This window comes from Pyxicephalus adspersus, chromosome 5, assembly GCF_032062135.1.
Source record: "Pyxicephalus adspersus chromosome 5, UCB_Pads_2.0, whole genome shotgun sequence".
NCBI classification, from domain to species: Eukaryota; Metazoa; Chordata; class Amphibia; order Anura; family Pyxicephalidae; genus Pyxicephalus; species Pyxicephalus adspersus.
The window spans coordinates 58,236,364-58,261,208 of NC_092862.1; the positions used below are offsets into that span (position 1 = coordinate 58,236,364).

Here is a 24,845-nt window from a genome sequence, read left to right on the forward strand (position 1 = left end):
GTTTTGTGTATTAAAATAATGTATAGATGATAAATAGGAAAATTCAAACCAAATCACCAAGTTAATTCTTATTGTGTGTCATGCAGAGACGATGACTGTGTAAAGAAAGACATAGAGACGCGTTAGGTTTTTTTTTTTTAGCTATGTGTATAGCTAATCATCAGATGTTGATTCTGCTTAATACTGAAACAGTAACCTAAAACCAGTCTTGCATATTCAGTAAAATAAACAGTTTCACAGTTATCATCGTGCAGTAACAAAAGCTTTTTTGTTACCCAAAAAAAAAAAAAAGGAAGATGCCTAATCTTACGTCAGCATGTCTGAGATTTCAGACAGTCAGCTAGCTTCGTGTGGCCAGAGTTCCTGGGAGCAAAACTGCACGCATTGCACTAGGAGTGACTTTCAGGTGTGCAGACAGATTAGTCAGACCTGCTCTTACAATGTTAATTTCAAATTTGGATCGCCAGGTCCTCTCCGCAGTGCTTTTTTTTCCTCCGAAAAATTGGCCTTTTTTTGGATAGAGGACATTGAATGATAACACTACAAGTCAGCTGACTGCTGTGTCACAGAGCTGCTGCTTTCTACATTTCCACAACTGCAAGAGCTCTTTCTACTGCAGTTTTCTGGTCGCAGTGCGGCAATACAGACGCACAGGACGAGCCGCGGAACGCCATTCTATTTTTTTGGTCCGGGGAGTTACCCTTCTGTCTGTTTCGGATACAAAAAAAGGATTGCTGTGTTTTTTTGGATAAGAGCAAGGAAGTGGCTTGTACATAAACGCTGACATCGAACTTGCTACGTTTTCCAGCCCTGTTCACAGTCTGGATTCCAAAATGCTTCCGAAGAATAAAGAAACATCTGTTTTCTCACCTTGCATGATAGTTTTTTGTTGCACGCTAGTATACCTGCAAGGAGTAGAATCCCTAAGACAAAGGATCCGATGCTTACTGGTGTCTCTGTCTGGGGCCTTTTCAGCCATGCTACAGCTAAAGCTTTCTCACATGTCCGGGTTTACCTATAATGCCGGAAAAACAATGGGATGCTATGTATTTTTTACATGATGAGGAAAAACGGTTAAAAAAAAAGAAGAGTGTCCAGACTTGCTGACCTAAATCAGTCCCAATCCTTGTCTGGATACAGGGCAGGAGCAGACTAGCAGTGACACAACCAGCCATCATGTGGAGAATATCTAGGATTGCAATGCCTGTTGGATGGAGCTTCCCTGATTGAAATACAATACTTTTTCCTCTTGTTTTATTATTTTGCTTTTGGATTGGCTTTGTTAACCTGCTGCTGCTTCTGCTGCTGCCTGATTGCATTTTCTCCCTTAGCAGCCATGAGTTGTGCCTGGTCTAAGTGCACATTTCGTGTGGATTAGTCTGTCTGTAATGCAGTCCTCATTTGCTCCTGCTGGAAAACCAGGACACTAAAGTCAGTCTGCTTTAACAGTTGTTTTGCGTGATGCTATGCAGCTAGGAAGCCTTACACGCTGACAACAAAGGAGAAAGCACAAAGCATCACTTTATCTTCTTGGTTCTTACAGGAGCATAACTCTTCTCCGATACGATGCCTCCTCCTTTTCCTTCATTTCTTTCTTTTGTTTCAAATTCATCTAATTGAAGAACCTAACAGATATCGTCATGGATTTGTGTGGGTTTTTTTTTTACATGATTTGGGGGAAAAAATACAACCTATGGAGACCGCAGCACATTTTAGGTTATTGCCAATTTGAAATACTTGGTTTGTTGAAGCTGAGCCCTAAGGGACAAGCTCAGTAGCTTAGAAAGAGATCGTAGATAAAGAAATAAAAATGACAAGCGTAATGGAGGCTCTGGAAGAGACACTGTCAGAGAATCAGTTCATGGGTTCCTCCAGTTTGAAGCTGAATAATTCATAGATTGAAATTACCCTGCTTTCACCTTTCCATTTAAAGCGACATGATCTGAATCTCTAATAAATTTTCAGGATATAGTAAAATGGCAATTTGAATTTGAAGTGCTTTCGAAACCAGATGCTGAATCCTGAATCTTTCGATATCTTTCACAATTATCCGGTGAGAATTCCCCTTCATCACGAAGCAGCTTTACCAAGGAAAATTACTGTGATTACAATAGCGACAATAGAATGCCATCAAATGATCTCTAATTTGCCTAATTTTCAACGACTGACGTCCTCACTTCATTGGGTACTGCGACACAAAATCTGGCAACCGTGGATCGATATTCTGCTGCAATGAAACGTTACATGCTTAAAAATTACTGTGCACAACGTAAAACAGACTTATTACCGTCTGCCTTTCTTCACTTTGTTTTTTCAATTTGTGTGTTTCATTCTATCGTCATATTCCTTTACACTTTTCAATGATTACAATGCTTTAAATAACAGGTGAATGTTAATTCGATTATGCCGGCCCACACAATGACCACTATAAGATGTGTGCACGGTTAAATTGTCTGTACAATGTGATCTGCGCCCTTTTATTTATGTCTTTGTGGAGTAACTTTCAGTGAGTGTCTTCAGTCGTGACGCATCTTGAGCACCTGCTGCAGAAAACATACATACGAAGCCTTTTAAGCATTACTATTCCACAACTTCAATGTACTTTCTGCACAAAGGAGCCAGACACGCAGCTTTTGGAATGGCACAAAATCTGGCTATGTAAGTATGCAAGCAAGAACTGCATAGGATTAGTCTGTAAGAAAATGTTATTGCTTTCAACAGTAAAAAGGGGGGGGGGGGGGGGGCAGCTTAAAGGATACATGCATGTTTGAGTTCATGAGTATGCATATTTCTAAGCCTGTAGCCTCACTCATTATAATATATTGTACTTTATCTTTTTTTTTTTTGGAACCTATATATTCACTACATTAAAAGATTTTCTTTGTTTGGGGTATCATTTTGATTTACAGCTGATATAATATTTAAAATCTGCTGAAAATTATCAGTGTACAAAACTTCAATCTTCATCAAAATCTGCATCATTTTTGTATTTATGTCTTTCATAATTGGGTTTGTTTTACCTGCTGATGATTTCATTGTAAACCATACAAATGTAAACCTACAGGATGTCTGTAATGATTGTAATGTGTTATGGTCATAGGAAATGTGGTTACATTTATAACAATATATAATATAATTAACCCGTGCAGAATACCATGTTTATGCTGTGTATATTTTTGATTTGTAAGGAAAAAAGAACAAATTTAAAAATACAATATGAAGGAGAAGAAAATCTTTGGATGCAAGCGATATGACAAAATTCTAAATTGGTATTATTCTTTGTATCCACTGAAAACACATTTCAGCGCAGTGAGTTTCATGCAGGTAGTTAGAGGGTTAAATGAACATGGGTTTTGACACATGACATTGTAATGTCTAGGCATGAAATGATTTCCCAGTGATTCATCTCTACATCAGTAAAGCAAAAAATTAAAAAATATATATATGATTAGTTTGTCAACTTTGAGAGGTATAAATACTTCCAAGCTGTAGAGCTAGGTTCAAAATATACCCACAATGTCATGGAATCGTATAGAGAATTGCTGGAGTGTAGTTAAGATCCAAATACTAACTTAACGCAGGAATAGCAGTGTTTTTCATGTTGACCTAGATATGCCTTGCATTTCCTTTGATCCCCCTGGAAAATGTCACACTCAGACAGTCATTCATTTTGATACACTCAGACTGCTCTCCTTCCCATGGGCTATATTCATAATGTTGTGTGTTTTCAGGTTCATGTAGCATAAATGGTGACTAAGCCATGTTTCTTTCAGTACATGAATTCATTGCACCTAGCTTTTACCATACAAGGTACCTTGAACAAAACCATTGCAGACACAAAGAAAAAATGCCATTTTAACAAAAATGAAGGTTTTGTTGACTGTGAAATAGTGGTTGCACACTGCATTTTTGTGAATGGGCAGCATCGCCGAGATGTAGTCTCTGATGGATTTTTTTTTCTATTCCAGTACATAGCTGTTATATTTATGTTGTCTGGCAAATGTATACAACCTTACTCCCCCCAGTGCTGACATTCCATCTAGCCATGAAAAATGGATGGATTAAACTCACTGCAAAAATGCACATTTCATACTGAAATATCATGTAAGCCCTGGGTTATTCGGGGTAAAGAGTATTGTTTCCCTAAGGGAAAAGCACTTTTTATACAAGTTAACATGGAGCTGCCAGGCAAAAGAAAAAGTATAACGCAATTAAAAAAAAAAACAGGGTTTAATGGTAAAAGATAACAAGCTTAGGATGTCCAAAATCAGTCACCTGCTCCCAAATATTTATTCCTGGATATACACATATGCTTCTTACTATTATGTACTTTGTAAACTAAAAGGCCTAGGTTTTATTAATATTGGCATTGAGTTTTACAACGCACACATGTGTATATTAACAGCTGACCCTGCATGCATATATGACACTTTCACATTTGATGGAGAGTAAAGTATGGTTCAAATTTATTGGAATGGATAAAGCTTAAACATATAATGCAATAAACCAGAGCCTGGTTAATGGCTACCGCTAGGTAGCGTAATATACTTTGCTGCACAAAGTTCTGAATCATCACAAACTTTACATCCTAATTGTAGGTCAGGCTACATGTTTTAAATGCAATATCACTATCACAACAGCAGAAGTAAAAAATGTGTTATGTAGGCCATTAAATTAATGATAAATGATTATTCACTCCAATAAGATTTTGCAGCACAACAGAAAAATTGATTGATTCAGTTGGATTTTCAACCAGGGCCAATGATTTTTTTTATTGAAAACAAATGTATGTTAATTAAACTGTTTAGAGCAGTTGATTCTCCTAGATTCTTTCATTAAATTGATTGTTATATCGGACATCTGTATCATTATGTGTACGGATGTTATTAGACTCTGCTGTAATGTTTTTTTTACGGTTTTATCTACTTTTATTACCTGTAACTGCAGTGTATTTACGATGTGACAATGCACATGACAGTCTCCTAAAAACTGTATGCCTGTATTCATCTTTACCGATACTATATGTATGTGATATAGTATATTCTAGGTGGTAAATATTATGGTATATATGTTCATGCTTACCCCAGCACCAGGGTATTATTAACACCTCTTCACGTTGGCAGGCAGTGAGATGGACCCCATTTCCTGTAAACGGTGAAAGAGTGTCACAAGACTATAGTTTTTAGTTTGGGGTGTATCCTGCTTGCTGTCTTCTTTACTGGTCAGTTCTCTTTTTTCTCCATTGGTGTAATGGATGGGTGGTGCTGCACATCGTGACATGTTAGTGTCATGGTATGTGGGGCATTCTCCCTCAAACACACCTAAGTTATGGGATTGTCTATTACAGGGTTGATTTCACATGACGGGGGTGAAATAAACTAAAAACAGCAGGGTTTTTAGAACTTTTTTTAAGCATGGAGGAATAGAAAAACCAGGAATAAAGCTTTAACTTCCTCAAACATCCCCTTCACCTACAATCCACTTACACAGTTGAGCCTGTTTTCTTTCTTTGATTTCACTACACATGTGCGTTTCTTACAGTCTGCATAAGATTTTGCAGCAAGTCAGAATGTGTCCTTTCCTGGTTAGTCGACATCCAGCATCATCATCTAGCCCTTTTCCTCCCCAGCCTGGCTAACTTATGTAATCATGGAGTGTTAACATCACATATGGACATTACCCATGGCACTCTGCTCATAAATTCTGCCTGACTAGGAAGCCTTGTTCTTTTAGACCATAAGTGGTGTAAATAGGCCCTTGGTGTAGATAGGAATTGTTAAACTGGTGGCTTACAGGCCATAATGCTAAATATAGGCTTAGCCTAGTACCTGTCCAAGTACAACCCTGCTCTAGCTGTGATTGTCCAGAGGGCATAGCCACCATTTGTGGTGGTGCAAGCTCAGTACCGTAATTACCCCAAGGGCCCCTTGAAGCTTCTTCTTCTCCTTTAATGTCCAATGAAGAGCTGCATGATTGCAGCAGCAGCTCTTGTCCTAAGATTCAAGGAATTTCCTCTGGGAAAAGATTGTAGCACACAGCAGACTTTACCTTTTTCTCCACTAGAGGACAGAGGTTCGTGCAGGGAGGACCTTCGCATCATCTGCCTGATTGTATAGTATAGGAGAGTGTGTGTGTATATGTGTGTACATGTACAGGATTGTATATGAGTGCGTTTATGTTCGTGTATACACAGAAATTAGTTTTTTAACTGGTTAGGGACTGCCATAATCTAGAAAATGTGGGATCCAATTTGAGACTAACCAAGGACCCCACGTTATCAAATCTGGCCTTGCTGGAAGAAAGCTGCTTGGTTGCTCAGCAGAAACCTTCAGTGTGAGATAAGGAGATAGGATGGGGGATAAGCCGGACTTCAGAGTCTGAAACATTCATTATTATGTGGGGTCAGTTAGAAAAGTGAAGCTGGAGAAAATGTTTGGTATGGAGGTAACTGAGGAAAATTGTTTTTACAGCCTGCCTGGGGTAAGAAGTAAAAACAAGGTATTTACTGAGATATGGTTTGTTTGCAAGTTCTATTCTTCAATTTCTATACCACTGGAAAAAAACTTTCCTATTTGTCTATATCTGTCCACCAGCTAACCTGGGTAGGCTGATACAGAATAGTTCAGGGGTTATCATTGTTATATGCACAATTTGTTTATTACAATGCATATGGCTGTCCTCTGATGCTTTAAAATGTTCAATTGTAAAAAAAATGCTTAATTTAGACACTACTGGTGTGTTGAATATGTCTAACGCTACTGACACTAGATCCCTGTGAAGGAAAACATTTAGATACAATTAGATGCAAAAGAGGCTGGCTGTGGGTCTGGACACTCCTTATCAGTCTCTGTTCCAATCATCAAGTTGCAGTTTCCTGTCCTAATGATACTTTTATCATACTAGATAAGCATCTTCCACAGTTTCCTCTGCCTCATTGCACATATTCCTTGATAGTATTTATACTTCATGGGCCCCAGCTGCTTTAGCTTGGACAGACCTCATGCCATCAGTACATGATCAATATTATTAACCATAAAAAACATTAGAGTAGAGAACTCATTGAGGATTAGTCATAATTCCTCATTACTAAAAATTAGCAGGTTTGAGGGTCCAATCACAAAAGTTTAAAAAGAATTAGGATGAATTTACAGATTTTCCACAGCCAGGCATCCCACATCCAGCAAACCCAAGTTTTTTCTGCACAGTTGCACAGTTTCAAATTTTCCAAATACTTTGTGAAATTAATCAATTAGAACAGTGTATTTTAAAAGAATATATGTTCCCCTTTTAATCCCAGCAAACTGTTTTATAACATTTATATACATTCCAAGTGAATTTGTTAAAAACACAGCAGACAGAATGTTTACTGTTCCATGTTCTTCCAACCCGTCATTCCTATCAAGAAAATTTCTAAATTCCCTCTCAGATCAGGCCACTTTCCAACCCCAAACAACGTAAAGCCTGTTCAGACATGCAGTTGACCACTGCATTGTACCACAGACTCAACCACACTTGCAACTGTTCCCTTTGGTTGAATTATTTTCTGCATGTGGTTGCAGCATAGTTCCTCCTGTGAAGGAAGAAACACTAACAGCAATTTGCTATGCATGTGGGAGCAGTTTATTACATGGTGTGAAATGGAGCTACTTTCACAGGCACTACAGCCTCTGGTTCTATAGCTAAACTATTGGTATTTAAAAATTTAAAACTGGTTTCTTCCAGTTGTTGTTGATGTTTTACTAAAATTTAGGATGTTTTGAGACATCAGCCAGTACATTTTAAGCTTGTGTTGTGTTCTAAGTATCTTCAACAATTTGATGAATGATAATCTGTATTTTGCTTTTTTAGGTGTAAGAAGACAGGACTCATCTGCTGTTTTACTGTTTTTACAGATAATGGGTAATACAGAAAGACTAGGTAAGACTTACCATCTTAAAAACAGTATTCTCTGTTCATTCTTTATTTATTTATTTTTATGGTCCACTATTTACAGTATTCCAATGATTTCTAGCTGCAATTATACAGCAATTTTCACAAAATAGCTTATATCAGCAATACATACAGTGTTAATTCTCAAGGGTTCGTGTCTGCTGTGTTAATATGTCTGTATAGAAAATTAGCCTCTGTAGTGATCTTAATGGCCATTTTGCTTGCGTGCCTCGCTAGGGATGTAGTGAAAATATTCCCAAGATTTCACTCCCTTTGGGACCTTTAGGAAAACCGGCACAACTGTTCTTATGCAAGAATATTTACTCTTAAATTTTTTTTACTGTTCCAGAAAAATCTATGTTTGCAATCTTTCTTTTCAGCTTCATTAAATTTTTCTAAACTTAACACTTCAACCCAGTGTTTCTTAACCAGGGTTCCTCCAGAGGTTGTAGGGTTCCTTGAGCAATGAGCAATTTGTGGTTCTCAGATCAGTTTAGGTGACACCAATGATCACTGTGGCTATCTGTAAGGGTGGTATTCCTACCAATGTAAGAGACATTCTTCCTACTGGCCACTAATGTAGTGTGAGCTGTGGATACAGATATCATAGCAGGGGTTCCCTGAAGACCTGCAAGTTATTTTATTGGGTTCCAGGCTTTCAAACAGTCTCAACTTCACATTACCACTCTTTCAGCTAGCTTTGTATATTATTAATAATATTATTATTAACAATAATATTATTAAACCGTATTTATATAGCAACAACATATTACACAGTGCTGTACATTAAATATGGGTTGCAGATGACACAATGGCATTACCATTGATTTCAACGCTTTGAGAAAGTCAGTCTTATTTGAAGACTCCTTTGCATGCAAATTTACAGAGTCAACAGGAAAATGTTATTCATATACACAAAATTTAAACTTATAGCTAATAAGATTGCTGACAACCTAGGTGAAAGCAAACAGAGTTTTTGCCTTGACTTCCACTTTAAGGGTTCAGAACAAGTGTTATGGCCACAGCCAATTTAGAATTTGAATGTACCAAACAAATATTATGATTAGTGAAACATAAATAACAAAGCTGGTACTTGCAGCTACATTTCCCTTCAGTGTATGACACTCATTACTGTTAAAGTGGGGAACTTAGATACTTTCAGAGGTTAACCACATATCCTTTAAGTGCCCTTAAAGCTTTGTTCGGTAGGATTTAACATATGACATAACAAATATTACACTGGGGAACACATTTTTGTTAAGTTAGATCTTACACTTGTTTTTTACTAATTTTTGGGTGATGAATGCAGAAATTATCCTAGTTTTTTGCTATCACATCCAGTTTTTACGAGTCAGGGTACCCTCCATTTTTGTCAAAAAACATACAAATTTTACATACAATGAAAAAATAATGAAATATTAACTTGAATGTACTGTTTATTTAAATTTCTTTTGTTCATACAAAGGATTTATTGTTACTCTAGAGCACTTTTTTTTTACAGTAAAACATTTGAAAATTAATCGGGTAAACGGTTAAGGTAAAAATTTACGCTTATAGCTTCCCCTGGAGTGTTCAGTATTTGGAAAATTCTGCCGGATGCTGCAACAATAGTCAGCCATCATATCTACATTCCATCTATTCTGATACTATCCTTTCATGACCTTCAAATGTTGTTGGAATCGTTCACCTTGCTCATCACTGACTGCACCAAGTTTTTCCGGGAAGTTAGAAAGATGGCTATGCAGAAAAATAGACCTTGATGCTCACATTGCAACCAAGCATTTTGTAGCTCTCCAAAAGTTTCTGGACAATTTCTGTGTTATTATTTGTTTGTGTGTTTCCAAGAAAGTCCTTGACAATGGCTTTGAATGATAACAAAGCATTCTTTTCAACTTCTGACATTGTCCTGATGAAATTTTCATCTTTGATGAGCTGTTGAATCTGTGGACCATCAAACACCCTGGCCTTAATTTTTACTTGGAACTTGGAACAATCTCCTTCAATTTGCAAAGCTTTAACAAACTGCTTCGTCAGACCCAGTTTCATGTGCAGAGACGGGAATATAATATTCTTTCTATCAACAAGTGGCATCTTGTAGAATGTTTGGATCACCTGGTTTTAGGGCAGAACTTGGAGGCCAATTCCTTTCCACCCAATGCCTCTCATGAGCTCTGGTGTCCCACATGCACAGATATCAGGGATACTTGGTTTATCTGTGTTGCTGACCAAGAAAGAAGCATACGGTTTTAAGATCAACACAGATGACCCAACTGAATGGCCACTTGAGACTGACCCAAATATACTCTGGGTCACACTCGGGGTTGCTAAAAACATTTAAAAAAAACACCCTGTTCCGTTGTCGTCCCCCGGCGTCTTGCTGGTCCCTGCAGATCCTCGGGACATGTCTTCTTTCTTCGATCTTCAGCTGGCAACTGCAGAGACGTTCTCCGGGGTTTCCCGGTGACTATGGTGCATACGTTGGTGTGGGCGGGAGGAGTGGCAGGAAATTTAAATAATTTTGTATTGGATTCAACACAAAATAGCTGTATTGAGTCCAATACAAAGAAATCTTATATATATATATATATATATATATATATATATATATATATATATATTATACATGCTACTGTACAGTTATCTTAAATGTTTCACTATTTTTTTTACCAAATTTCTTTATTTTTTTATTTAAAGTTTAATATTAAATTTATTAAATATTGGACATATTTCGGTGAGTTATGCCTAAGAATTATAGGCCTACAATGTAAAATAATTTTTTATGCAAAAGAATGTAACTCTTTCTGCGTGGAAATACGGACAGAATTAGAACTATATGGGGGTTAAGCTCGGCTTTGAGTTATCAATGAATAGTGGCCATTTAGTTGAGTTATAGATTGGAATTCCCAATTCCTCCATAAAACCAGGTATGTTATGGTGGTACACAAAGCCACTGTCTGTTCTAAAGTACTGCAGAAATGCAATTTCTCTGGTTCGAAAGAACGGTACCTTTGTTCCTTTTTCAAGTAAGTTTTTATGAAGCCTTCTTCGATAGTCCCAAATCACGTGCCAAATCACTCAACTCATGCTGATCAAATCCCTTACGAACGGAGTCCTCTTTATCATTGTTGTCACCTAGTTCATCACCATAGTAATGTTCTTCAAGAGAAGGTAGTGTAATGAAAACCGGCACTGGGATTTCATCTGAATGAGCCACTGGGCGTATAGCCGATGGTAGACTAGGATACTCTGTTACATTTATTTTTCTTGTTATATCCTGAAGTGTTCACTATACAAAAGTAACAGTCACTGAAATGATCTCCTGCCTCTCCCCAAACCATAGGTATACCAAATGACATCTTATCACGTGTTCACTTTGTCCACATTGGTAAACTATCGGCACACTGTTTGCACACCTAATGAGGGGCCCAATACTTATCTTGATCTCCAAGTTTAACATTAAAATATGCCATATAGGCTTGCTCTACAAATGTGCTGATGTTCGCCCTTTGACTGGGAATGGTGAAACTGCCACAGATATACCAAAATTAATCACAGTTGTTTGGGCACTTACGACGAGAAACAGCAGAGCCAGACATGATCTGAAAGAAAGTGGAAAAATAAATTTTGCTAATTTACTACGCAAACGCAAAACCTCTATACAAATCTTAATGCCTATGCAAATCCACTGTAGGGCCCGGATCAATACCGGTATTTCCCAGACACCAGTCCCCCAATCTATGCCACAGTCTTCCCCTATAGCAGCCCCCGCTCAGCCTCGGGAGACTGGTTGTGTCTCCCAGCACTTGGTTGCCCCCAGAACTTGGTGCGCAAAGGATGGTGTCTGGAGATAGGCCAGCAGCAGACCCGACACCCACCAATGCAGAGTACAGAGCCACAAATGCAGAGTAAAAAATGTCAGGAAATCCAAAAAACTAGCCAAGGTCAAACACACAGGAAATCAGTCCATCGAGCGAAGTACAAAGGGCAAAGGCAAAAACAGAGTCGAGGTCACAAGCAGAGGTCTGTCCAGGCAGAGTTCAAATGGATAGTCAGAAACAGGCGCAGGTCAGTAACAGAGAAAACTCACAAAACAATCCAACACAGGTAAGCCCAGCAGACGCTATAACAGGCACCTCTGACTGGGAGCAGAGGGGCTATAAAGCCCCAGCAGCCAATGACAGCCAAGAATTAACAGGAACTACTCTGCTAATCAGCTGCACACAACTTAATTCCCTTCAGCTGTGCAGCCTAAGTGCAGAGGATGCTGAGGGAAAACTTCAGCTACAGGGATGTTGCATCCTAAAGGGCACTGATCCCGCAACCTCAGTGCTACCGCTGCGCTCACCCTCCTGTGGTGAGTGAATACAGTTACTGGAAGCTCTGCCCCCTCCAACCACTCCTCAAAAGCTATCATGATAGCCAAGAGATCACGATTTCCAATATCATAGTTTTGTTCTGCTAGAGAAAATTTACAGGAAAAGAAGGGTGTAAATATTCTGGGTTCCCCCCGTACTGAGAAAAAATTGCTCCTACCCCAAGTTCAGATGCATCTACCTCCACAAAGAAGGGTTGCTGTGTATCTGGATGTACAAGGATAGGGGCAGAGCAAAAAGCCTCTTTAAACCTCTTAAAAGCTTCACAAGCCTTGGTTGGCCTCTGGGAAGGATTTGCTCCCTTCCGTGTCCAATCACTAAGGGGAGTGACTATGACCGAATAGTTCTTAATAAATCTCCAATAAAAATTGGCGAAACCTAGGAATCTTTGTAGGGCCTTCTAATTGGTGGGCTGAGGCCAATCAAGGCCAGCTGTGACCTTGGCTGGATCCATCTTTAGACCCTGATCAGAAACAATGTAACCTAAGAAAGGAACGTGTTGGACTTCGAATACACACTTCCCTAATTTGGCATACAAATGGCTCTCCCTAAGTTTCTGTAGAACCGCCTTAACATGCACACGATGCTGGGCCAGAGAAGGTGAAAAGACTAAAATATTGTCTAAGTAAACCGCTACAAATTTCCCAAGAAAATCACGGAAAACATAATTTATGAAGTCCTGGAAGACTGCAGGCCATTGCATAACCCAAATGGCATTCCCAGGTATTCATAATGCCCATCACTAGTGTTAAAAGCAGTTTTCCACTCATCCCCCTGCCTTATTTTGATGAGGTTGTAGGCCCCCCCTTAGGTCAAGTTTAGTAAAAACTCGGGCATTGACTACCTGGCCAAACAGGTCATCGATACCGGGTAAAGGGTATCTGTTCTTAATGGTAATTTTGTTTAACCCTCTGTAGCCAATATATGGTCTTAGGTTACTGTCTTTCTTTTCCAAAAAAAAAGAAACCAGCCCCAGCAGGGGATTTTAAAGGCCAGATAAAGCCCTTTTTCAAATTTTCTTTTATATACGTTTTCCTTGCCAAATTTTCAGGGACAGTGAGATTATAGAGGTGCACTCGGGGTGGCATAGTACCTGGAAGCAGGTCTATTGGGCAGTCATAGGCCCGATGAGGTGGAAGAACATCCGCAGCCCGAGGAGAGAATACTTCCGAGAAGTCTGAATAAGGAATGGGCAGCTTCTCTAGGGATGTACCAGCAATATGGAGAGGTAGTGAGCTTAACGAAATAATTTTCAAAACATTTTTCACCCCATTTAACAATCTGTCCCGAGTCCCAGTCAACTATGGGATTATGTCTGCGCAACCAAGGCAGCCCAAAATTACTGGTGAGGAAGGCAAATCAAGCAGAAAGAATTAAACTGTTTCGGAATGGGTATCAGCTCTTTAGCCCGAAAAGCAGGCGGACTGGGTGCAGGGACAGCCATGCCCTCATCAAAGGCAGTTGGCGCAGGCAGTTTTCCAAACTGCGCTCGTAAATTCTACAATCAATTCGGATTCTCAACATCATCATTTCATCCAGTCTCTGGCATGGGGTAATTGACCAGGTTGTCTTTGATGGCAGCAGATAGGCCCCAACAGAATTGACTTACATTTCTGCCCGTCTGTTACCTTGTTAGAGACTTCTTAGTTTAGTCTCAGAAGTTGCGGTCAGGTCTGGGTCCACATACAAGATTCCCATGGCCTTGAAAAATGTATCCACAGGGGAGAGGGCCAACTCTCTGTGTATCCGTGCCTGATGAGATTGGTCGCAGCTGGAAATACAATTTACAGGACTGCATGAAATTCTCAAACTGGCAGCGTTCACCAGAAGACTTTTTAGGAAGGGGGACCTTGGTTTCAACAGGAGTGGCAGCTGCCACAGCAGGAGCGAAGTTTTGCCTCTGGCCTTCCTGCAAAGTTACTCGCTGTGCCAGTTTAATAACGGTCGGTCCAGGCAGAGTTCAAATGGATAGTCAGAAACAGGCGTAGGTCAGTAACAGAGGAAACTCACAAAACAATCCAATACAGGTAAGCCCAGCAGACGCTATAACAGGCACCTCTGACTGGGAGCCCCAGCAGCCAATGACAGCCAGGAATTAACAGGAACTACTCTGCTTTTGAGCTGCACACAACTCAATTCCCTTCAGCTATGCAGCCTCAGTGCAGAGGATGCTGAGGGAAAACCTCAGCTACAGGGATGTTGCAACCTACAGGGTACTGATCCTGCAACCCCAGTGCTACTGCGAGTGCAGCTGCCGGCAGGAATGGGGTGCGCATGCCCTCCTTTGGTATCGCCTAGGATCTTACCCCCAGAAAACAACTAGCTGCACTTTCAGAATCACCATACCTATTAAAAAAAAATTGAAGTCAACAAAAAATTTGTTCAAAATTGTTCCCCAGTGGTATTTTCAGCCATCTTGTTTTCATTTTCAGCCCTCAATTCTAAAACTATTATGTCTAACAGCAGCTTAACAAACGGAGCCTCTTGTTCTGATAGCCTAAGATGAATCTAAAATTTCATTGCATAACTTAACTATCTGGATAGGCATATTTAGCGCATCATTGCCTGCAACCTCCCAACCTTCTATTTGCTCGGGAGGTAGGTCATTAGTTCCAGTTCAGATCCTCCATCATGTCTTTCACAGTGCCCCTTAGTGGTGATTGAAAAGGATTCCTCCAATGCAAACAAAATTTGAAATGGATGCTTAATTATAAATGTGTGTTCCTTTATGTAATTATATTCGTGAAATAAAATGTTTGTGATGTAGATAGCTCAATAACGTGCAAATGTAATAATTAAGACAGAAAAATTACTTTAAGTGTGTAATAGGATAATAGCCTGGGGGCACCTAAACCTTTTGTACTAAAAAAAGCAAAATAGGGTATATAAAAAGTACGGTATGCTAATGTGAGAAACATATAAAAAAAGTTCCCCAATAAGGACAAAAGAAACAATTGTATCATTATTTTTTCAGGTTTCTGTCAAAATACAAAAAGCTATATTTGTCTAGTATTGTCTGGATAAAAAAGAGAATATTATATTCAGAGAATTTTATTTTCATACTTTATACTGGTTTCAGCTAAATAAAGATTATGCAGAAATAGAGACAGGTTACTGACTAATACATTATTGTTTTTTTCTTTTTTAGTTAAGATCTACTATTTATCACAGCAGCCAAAGGTGCAATTTGTGTCTGACAGAGACATCTTAATACAATAAAAAATTTTTAATGATAAGGGTTATAGTATTTGTGACATAATTTAATAATGCTTAGTAATTGATAAAGAACTGTAGAAATTTTGAACATGTGTGATTTGCAATGAAATGTTAGTTTATTATTTTTTGTAATAATTGAATTATAAACTAGTCAGAATTTTGAGTCTTGGTTTCATAGTGCTTTAGAATTTAGAAAGCCTAAATCTGGCACACAGGTAGCAAATTCCTGGACAATATACATTGGATTACCTTTGTATGAGCTTAAACAGGGCATCTAAACATTATGCACAGTATGTAAATGTTTTCCTTGTGTTTGTTTAGGTTTCATCCAATTTCCTTCAACACTATAAAATAACGGTAGAATAATTGCCTAAAGTGGCCCAAAAAGATTTTTTTTAGTTATTGATATATTTAAAGGTGAAGCAAAGTTATAATTACAGATATTCATATTGTTACTTACAAGGTAATATTCTGACAGGTTATAAAACATTACACAAAACCAATTATTGAATTCTGATTACAAGTTCCAAATAAAATAATTTGTATATATCCTCTTTAATTCCTAAGAAAACTCTCCCTCCAACAAAATTTACATTTATTTGATATCAATTCCAATGTTTTAAGCAATTCTGACCATGATGACATATCTAGTATGTTCTATGGGTGCAATACTAATAAATCAGTAACTGTGTAAATGGTAAGAGATCCAAACATATATAAAAAAAAGTATAGATGGTTGTTAAAAATGTTAAAAATGGAGCCAAATCATATCTGATGGTCTGATTCTAAAATTCTCGTTTCACCAAAAAAAGATGCTAGAAATGATTACACTATATTTTGGTAATGGGCCCTGAAAATGTATCTTCAGACATGGTTAGACCCTCAAGTTACAATTATTAGGATTGCATTTAGAACTGAAATCCAGGATGTAAAAGCCTAATCAACCAAAGTGAAAAACTATTTTATTTGGTCCCAGTGCTCTTTTGATACCTTGAAAACTTTTTATACCCCATTGGACAAATGAATTATTTGTGTGAATCTGAATAGGTGGATAAGGATTTTTACTATCTTGATCATCACTGAAAATATAGCATGATAACAGTTCTAGTGTATGACATTTCTGCTATCGAATGCTTAAGTTTTAGACAAGCAAAGATCAGAAAGGCCCACCGTGTGAGGATTTAAAGATTTTCCATCAGAAACATCCCTCAAGATCCTCCTTAAACATTTATGAACAATCCCCACTGCAATCCATCATTTGGTTTAGCCTGCCTTGCTGCAATGGTGTTTTTGAAAACGAACTTTCCCCCAGTAGTCAAAGTATGTTTAATAACAAGCAAACAGGCACTTAAGCCAGCCCCCGGGCAAAAACATAGAGACAGAAGAAAGCTGATTGAGGATAGTTAAAGAACTCATGAACAGACAAGGACAAATACATTTCAGCAAAAAAAATAGCAACACTATTTTGTCCCCCCCCCCCCCCCCATCCCAGCACCATAGGTCCTTTATTTGGCCATGTTTTGAAAATGCCTTTATGACTTATAGCCTTGGGCAAACATAGATTAACAAAAACTTAGCCTAGTCATCAAAATCATTTTATATTATTGTATTGATTGGCTCATTTCAGTTTATTAGAGAATTTTATGCAGTCCAGTTCCCCTCCACTAACCCAAACGTTTACAGTTGTGGTTTACAGACCCTGATGGAAAAAAATTAAAAGGAGCAGTTTTTTGTGTGATCCGTTCTTTTGTCCAATAGCCAACATTTCATAAATTGTACCAGGATATGTAAACTTATATTTACAATAGTATTACAATAGTTAGTACATTACCATGCAATAACTTCCTTGCCTCTACCTATCAAGCTTTACTTGTTCCTTTGAAGATTACACTAATTAAATTACATTTTGGTGCTCGTTTGCTCGCTGCCTGTGACATGACTAGGGTAGAGTGGATAGATCCATGAGCTGCTAACCCAACCCAATCCCACCCCCAACCACCTTCCCTAGGTAGCCAAACAAAACGCACCAGACTTCTTGTTGGATTGAATTGGCCATAGCAGCCCGTTTTATTTAATAACCAATAAAACATATATATATATATATTTATAACATTTTATAACATATCAACCTCTTCCAGCACAACACGCTACATTTTCTTTCTTATAAGTCCATGACACCAATTCTATTTATAATTCCCAAAATTACATCCGCTCATTAACCAGGCCCCTAGCTGCTATTCCGCCGCCTCAGGGACAATCAGCGGATGACCTCCTCTAACACCTAGCTCCCACGATAACCGAGTGTCGTGCAAGGCCACCCCTTAACCAAGAGACCCCCAACCTGCTGCAAACTTTTAACCCTTTCATGGACCTTTTGAAAGAACGCCCACCTGCTGCCATGACAATGCCAGAGCTTATCCACACCTTAATTTCTCCTTACGATTCAAATTATTATAACCAGGGAGGGGGGGTGGGAGATGCTTGCTGCTTCAGGTAAAACTGACCCCCTTTCCCCCCCCCAACCCCTTTATTTATACTTTAATCTCCCCTCCCATAACAAAATTCTAACCAATCTCTTAATTCATTTTTCCCGCATTTAATTTGAATTTTCCGCACTTTTTCTTACTATTTTTTTTTTTAACCCCTTTTTCTTTTCCTTCTCCTGTCTCACCTCCTCACCCTGTCATGTGTCCCTTCGCTCCATGCTAGCTACAGGCCAACTTGATGTTAATGCCCCTCCTTCTCAAAACGTTAGCTCCAGGTGATGGCAAAAATAAAAATCTAATATTAAGGAAGACAGAACTGCATTTATTTTATGTATATATATATATATATATATATATATATATATATATATATATATATATATATATACATATAAAAAGGATCAGCTTTAGGTATACAGTAGTCCAGTGAACAATAAAGTTTCATTTACTCTAGAATCCTTGCCTACATAGAATTCGCATACATATTTCTGAATCTGCCTTGATTACCTATTAGTTTGGGTAATTTATTTCACTTCTTTTTTATAAATGGTAAAAATCAGTTTATAATATATAATTTATCTAAGGTTTGGAATTGACAGGTATGGCAAATACACAAATAGCTTTCAGTTGTCCCAATTATAGAAAAAAAAGTAACATAAGTTTTTGTCTAAGGCTGGGTTCAGTGTTAGCACATGCTGCTTTAATCATGTGCATTGTCACCTTGTGGGGTTTTTGAGTCAATTTGCAGGACAATGCTTTAAAATGCAGCTCACTGACTGCAGTGCAATGTAGTGGTGTGCACACTGTATTTTCCTAAATCCATGTATTTTATGGTGTTTGAAATTAGGCAAAATGCAGTTAGTAATGCATCTAGGTAAATATAAGGTTTTTGTATTGCTGTAGATGACAGTCACAATTTTATTAGCTGGCAAAAGTTCAAAAATAACTAATTTATATATATATATATATATATATATATATATATATATATATATATATATATATATATATATATAAAATAAACCTATCAGAAGTACAGAAGTGTCTCCAATTTTAGAACTAAAATCATCCTTTCACTTATGTTTCATGCATCACAGGTCACACCATATCTGAATGTTGAAGCACAATTTTATCTGTATGGTCAGAACCATCATAACTTCTCTAGAGTACTGCTGGTGCAGCCCCTCAGGCCCTCACATGTCAGCATGGTGCAGTCACTAAGCTGACTGTAAATGCTTTTAGTGTTTTAGCCTGGTAATGGACTGATTGTCAGTAAATAGATTTCTAGAACTGTGCACTGTGCTTCTGCTTACAACATAAAGCACTTAGGATTTCATCCTTAGACGTTATTGATATGAAACAAAAAGGCCTTGATATAATTACAAGTCATTTTGACTCAATTATTCATTGCTGATTACCTAAATTACCTATTTATTGTGTTTTGATATGTGCATATGCTGTTTCATGAAATACATTTAGAGACGCACAAGCTAGGAAAAAAGCCGGTGCTGTTGTCACGAAAAATTATACACATGAAAATCATTATCCAGTCTAAAGTCATTTTGCATTAGTGGATTTTACAAATACCTGTTTTCCTGGATATATAAAGTAAAATGATGCATTTACACCAATCCACTGCACTTTATACCTTGCTGCTTGCAATAACAGACTTTCAGTATACAGTGTTAGGAAGCTAAGTATGTTAAAGACACATGTTACTGCAAATATTCCCACTGTTCTGCTTGCCCTAATACATTTTACCCTAAGTACAAAATGTGAATAATCCCTGTGGTTTTATATTTACTTCATTCAAAGTAGTACATGGCTGTAACATACGGTATATGAGCCTCCGAACCTGTCTGGAAAAGGCCATTTCTAGGCATAACTGGTATAAGCATGCCACAAGAGTGCTTCGGAGCTGGAGGGCACAGGGCTGTGTACCTGCAGAGTATCTACTAAACTCATACCGTCTAACAGATGGATGGTGGGCTGACCTAATTTTGGAGTCTGCAGAGCATTCAGGAAAACAGTCTAAAATATACCCTGTGCACAGTTGACCATGAGGGAACCCTTGAAATATCTTTCAGGTCTTCAGGGATCCCCTGCTATAATTACAATATCCACAGCCCACACCACATTAGTGTTGGGGTCTGCAGGAAGGCTGCGTCTCACATTGCTGGCCAGTGGTAGGAATATCACCCTTACAGATATCCAAAATGATCCCTGGGGTCGGTTAGACTGACCTGCTTATTGCTCAAAGATCCCCCAGCAATCTCTGGACGAACCCTGGGTTGAGAAACACTGACCCTTTTAGTAGATGGCAGTAAACCTCCAAAGACAGAAGAAAGGTGTGTGTGGAGGAAAATGTGATCCACATTTTCAGATAGCATTATTCTTCCACTACCTGTGGGTAGTACAGTAGTGTAGCCTAGGGTGAGGGGATGCTGGTTGTGTCTAACCGGGGCACTACAATGACCAAAAATGGCCTTATGTTCGGGCCAGTGCACACGTTACCATGTGTTGCTTTAAGGCAACACATTTAGATGGGCAAGAACTAAGTGGTGCTTCTAACCCTTCCCCCATTTAAAACTAAGAAATGGCTGGATATACACAAATTTGTGTTAATTTAGAAAAGGTCTGCTTCATAATTTTGTCATTTATTAGACTGTGTAATCACAAAATAGTAGATTGAAATGAATTAATACACTAGAGAACTCATGAATATTACCTAGAATATGCAAATACCCAATCTGCAATAACAGCTCAGACATAAAACATTACATTACTTTCATGGGTCAGTTAAGCTGAAACATAACTTTGTTTTCAAAAATACATTTCTGAATCTACCTAAATTAACAAACTCACAGGCTGAATAATTTAAAAAGAAAATTACAATGAGAAACTCTCAATACTCAATGAGAAACTGAAATACTCAATGAGAAACTGAAGATGATAAAATACTTAAAGGAAACTTGTCATGATTCTAACTTCCTGGCTGTCATGTTGACCTCTTGCTTCAGTAATTTGACTCACTGGCTTTAAAACATGTAAGCAGAATGGGACCCCTGACCTTCTCAATCTGAACACTTATTCTGGGTCTATACCAAAGAAATAGTGTTAGCATGAGAGACAAGGATGTAGCATTTTTAAAAAGAGAGCATTAATGGTAACCTCTATATTTCATATAATATAGGTGTACTTGAACTCAAAAGGTGTTCTTACAAAAGGCATGGTTATGTTCCCTTATGAAGGGGGGGGGGGGGGGGTATCAAAGGAGCCAGTTGGATTAATGAGTTTTTGGCAAGGCCCCTGAACTTTGCATTGTCAATGAAATTGCTAAAGGAGTCAAAAGGACCCATTGCAACACGTTTTAAGTGACCCCCCCCCCCCCCGCTGGCTTTAATAATGCATTTTGCCATCTGTAGTTTAACTTTTATTTACAAAGACACTATAAGCTGAACTATGTTCAGTGGCTTTGCATTTAAGTAGCAAAGTCGACAATAAAAGGGTTTGCGAAACTTTCTCCTCTTGCAAGAAAAACTATTTTTACTATTAAAGCAGTTTTGCAAAAAATAATTGATGATTCCAAGTCTCACTGCCTGTTTGTGCATCGTCTCTGAATCAATATGCAGAAAGTGACCATGAACCTGTCCCCCCTTGATAATTATTCCCCTTTCATGGCCATTTATTTATGAAGACTGTAAGATGGGAGCCATGACTGGGATCGCTGTGCTTGTGAGAGGATATGGACGGGCTTACCGCCATGACTGACAGAAACCTTTGTTCACCCCACTTTGGCAGTTTGTATAGTGCTCCTCGGGCACATTATTGGTTGCTTCATGAGGTTACTGGAATTATAGGTGAGTATGGGTAATGAGGGAGTGATTTAGGCTCTTAGGCTTTAAAGCTGAATAGATGTAAAATACGTTTTCTTTCTAAATGCAGGAAATCTTCAGACAGTACCAGAATTTACACTTAGTATAGGCCTTCTGCAGTCCCTTATACAGCTTGGTTTAGACAGGGAGGGGGACAAGCAGCATAAGCATCTAATTGGGTATGCTAACAAGAAAGATGTTGAAAGCAGTAAAGCCAAGAAAGACAAAGAAATAAACTTGTCAGCCTGCTGTATCTATTTTCACTGTCCATTCACAGGCAGGGGCAGAGAAAAGGCCTGTAAGTGTTGCTTGACTGCAGCAGAGAAATATGTAGTCTCTGCCACTCAAGGCAATAATAATATTGCTATTATTACAGAGAAGTTTACAAAAGGAGAGAAATACACTGGGCTTTGAATGTTTTGTTAAACACTAAATCTTGTAAGCAGCGGATTAGATGACATTTGTAAGAGATAAATGCAGATGCTTGTAGGAAAATATTTGCACATACAGTATTACTATATTATCTATGGGAATGCATATTTTATATTGTTGAAACATAATATGTGTAATATGCTGAGGAACACCTGCTAAAATAATTTTCTCCATGCTGTTATAGTCCCTGCAGTTATTCTGTCTTCTGCTAGCGTCAGATAATTTAATTTTCAAAAGCAGATTTTGTGTCCTTTCCAGGTAATGTTTCATAAAGTATCTTGAATACACAAAACCCCTAACAGTTTTGGCAAGCAACCCAAATACTGGTGTTCACTAGTTCCAGAGTCAGTCAGCAATTTACCATGCATATGAGGAGAGCTTCTTAGCCCAATACAAATGCAGGCTCTGCTCCCTACTGATCCTTTTATCTCACTTAAGTCTACCAGACCAAAACCATCTAAAAGAAAATAAATTCTTTACAGTCTCTAATGACATGAAGCATCCATTATGCTTCTGGATGCCAGAGACCATGTGATCTTTAGTGTAGGCTAGGCATCTCACAAGCAGTTTAGGTTTCGTTTATTATGAGACGGGTGCTATTAACAGATTTATTGGAAATGTGAATATAAGTTACAGTTTTACTTTAGGTCCATAAACCTTAAACTACATGTTTATAAATAATATATAAATTATAGAAAAACACTGTCAGGAAGGTGAGTAGCAGCCTAAGACAGACTCTATATGGCCTGTATAGAATTCAGCTCTTCCTGATGTAAATGAGCCCCAGATTCACATTTCCATTGGGTTCATCTGGAGATACCTCATGATTAGTATGCTTTAGAAAGCCTGTGGGAAATGAAAATCTTTATTCCATAATACACAGTAAATGTCAAAAGAGGTTCAGTAAATAATATAATGTCATGCTCATTCTGAATGCCCAAAGGTAAAAAAAAATAGATTTTAGTCTGTAAGTGATGAATGAATAAAATTAAACACTCTCTCACGTTATTCATTAGGTGAACATTTTCTTTTTCAGTGAAAAGTCTTTATTGTTTTTGTAAATGAACCCCTTTCTGTCTGATTTGTGGTTCCTAATATTTCCAGAGGGAGCACCTACAAAAGATCACCTAATTCACCACCCACCCTGTTTTGAGAAAACCTTTGTTGAACATGGCTGGTGGTGGGCAGTTCCCTCTATATTGCAAGTCTTTAGGGAATTAAGAACTAATACCCATAACACCCATTGTCTGTGCCACTATAGAGCAGGGAAGAGATCTGCGTGTGTAGGTGGGTGGTTGGGCGGCAGACAAGGTACAGACAGAGTAATACTGAAAGTCCATGCAAAATCAGGAGACTTGTCATCTGCATACACCAGATGCAACAAGTACACTTAGCAGCTGCCATTTTTTGATTGTTGCATCTAGTGTATTCACAGAAGGACTCTTCAGCTGCCTTGTAGGGCTGAGTGCCAGGAAATGTCATATTGTATTATGCACTTACTGAATTACCCTCCCATTGTGCTACTCTCTTGCTACTTTTAAAATGGTTGTACAGCAACCATTTTTTTTTCCTTTCCTGGTTTAAAAAGCAGAGTTCCAAAGAGTCAGATATCACCTGCCATCTGAAAGGGTAGTTTTAAGCTCTGGTAATCATATGACTATGATGTAGTTTTGAATGGTAAAGCAAACAAGGAATGGCATGGTAAGTCTTTATTACTCCAAAGCACATCCAAGAATGAATTTTAACAAAAACAGTGAACATTTTCTATTAAGTAGAAATAGCAATTTTGTTTAAGCAATACTTTTTAGCAGCGCTTTTCCAAACATGTTCCTTGATAGCTATAAATTTGCAGTGTGAGGTCATCCATGGTACTGTGCCTCTGACTGCAATTTTTACATGATTTGAAGTGGTAGGGTCAATTATGTGCTGATTAATGTTTTTCATGCTGGAGAAAAAGCTGCACCTGAGGATCTGCAGTGCAAGGATGTCCCTGCTTCTTCATCACCCATTTGAGGATTTGCACTTTCTGCACCTCTCCTGTTGTTTCTTGATTATTTACCCACCATTAATCAGGGGCCAGCTTTGACAGAAGGAAACAAACCCTAGTCCTCTACTGGGATGGCTGTCCACATAGAGACAAAGTCCACAAGGCATGGCAAATCAGTATTAGTTAAGAGATCAGCTGTAAGTGCCTAAAACAATGGAGATTACTAGTTCTTTTTCTTCTGCTTGCCTTTTGGGGGCACAAGTAATACAGATCCTCTTTAAAATCTAGATCAGAATGTAACACATCACACATATTTTTATGTTAATATGAATGCTAAGATTACAACCTATGGCATGTCATTAGATACAAGCAATGCCATGTTTTTAAACATATGTTTCTGCCTATAGGTTAATTTCAGACAGGCTGCCTGGGATTTATCATATCATCCCTTAACTCAGAATCTACATTAAAATCAGAACAAAAACACTACTGAGTTTTAACCATGATATGCCAGGATGTGTGACTTTTACTGCCTGAAAATGTCAGG

At 38.2% G+C, this 24,845-nt stretch overlaps 1 long non-coding RNA gene across 1 annotated transcript in view; it reads left to right on the forward strand.

Annotated features, from left to right (window-relative positions):
* Positions 1-379: 379 nt before the first annotated feature.
* Positions 380-24,845, forward strand: part of LOC140330977 (uncharacterized) — a 44,252-nt gene continuing 19,786 nt past the window's right edge. Inside the window, exons 1-2 of the long non-coding RNA XR_011920839.1 lie at positions 380-2,658; positions 7,849-7,917. This is a non-coding gene — a long non-coding RNA (uncharacterized lncRNA). The remainder of the gene's footprint in view (positions 2,659-7,848; positions 7,918-24,845) is intronic.